We start from the raw sequence: 1,346 nt of genomic DNA, 5'->3' as shown, positions 1-1,346 counted from the left end.
CCTAATTTCATCCTACATCAAGTCTATGAGGTAAATGCAATTAGTAATCCCATTTTTTAAGACATGGAAACTGAGGCCAAGACAGGCTAGGTAAAATGCCTTATAATACATATAATAAGTCAGAAATTCTAACTCAGGTAACCTCATTCCAGAGCTCCAACTAAGCCACTACGCTGTAAACAGAGATGGGAAAGAATTGCTGAGTCATGATAAAAGAAGGCAATAGAGGAAGAAACAGTGAACTCCTAAACTGTACAAGAAATGAGTCAGCCTGGACAGTCATTCCAGATGTTCCCAGACGCATCCCAGTACTAGGATGTCTCGCTGTGCCCCAGTGGTTTGTCACATATCTTCTGGTTGGGCAACTTTTCCTGGGGTCCCTTGAAGTCTGATCTCTTGTTTCTACAAATATCCTCGTAATAAGCTTTCTCCATTGCTTTGAATTAATGGTGGATCTCTCTTGCTTCTCAAATGCCTAACACTGATGTAAACTGGAAACAATTATTGAGCAGTGATTCTTAAATGTTAGTGTATATCAGATTCACTGGGTAGTTTTGTTAAAACATTTCTGGACTCCACCCTGAGTTACTGACTCATTAGGTCTGGAATAGGGCCGAAGACTTTGCATTTCTAACAAGATCCCTGGTGATGCTGATGCTACAACTCCAGGAACCATGTTTTGAGAACGGCTCATCTGGAGCATCAATAGCCCAAAGGTAAAGAACCCCAGAAACTGCAGTCTCACCTGAGAGCTTGTTAGAAATGCAGAATCTCAACACCCACATAAGCCTACTGAATCAGAATGTGCATTTTCTCAAGACTCCCAGGTGCTTTGTGTTCATTTAAAGTTAGAGAAGCACTGCTAGAAATACCAGAACATCTTTTACAATATTGATATCTGGGCCATACCCAGAGAGGCTGACTTTGGTGCCTGACTTCTTCCCCAGAGATGCGAATTTATCAGGTTGGGAGTGTAGCCTCCACACGGGGATGTCTCAAATCTCTCCATGTCATTCTAGTGTGCAGCCAAGGTAATGAACTGCTGACCTTTTGCTGACACATTGGCATTTTATCTTGTCCCATACCAATTTACAGAATGTGTCCGTCTAGAAGGAAAAAGAGCAGTCACTATACTTATTAACCTGACAGAAGAGAAGAAAGACTAGAAATAACAAAATGTCTGCGATCTCCATTTTGGCCAAGACAGGCTTCAGCTCTAAAGGGTTTAAGAATAGAATGAGACCAACAAAGTAAAATCATTTCTGAAACCAGCAAACATTACTGCAGCACTGATCTGCTGACCCAGCAGAGAAGCCAGAAAAATATACTCAGCACGAATAAGTATT

The sequence above is a fragment of the Carlito syrichta genome, unplaced genomic scaffold (assembly GCF_000164805.1).
Source record: "Carlito syrichta isolate Samal-C Ts95f unplaced genomic scaffold, Tarsius_syrichta-2.0.1 Scaffold297942, whole genome shotgun sequence".
NCBI classification, from domain to species: domain Eukaryota; kingdom Metazoa; phylum Chordata; class Mammalia; order Primates; family Tarsiidae; genus Carlito; species Carlito syrichta.
Note: the sequence above shows the minus strand (reverse complement) of the source record.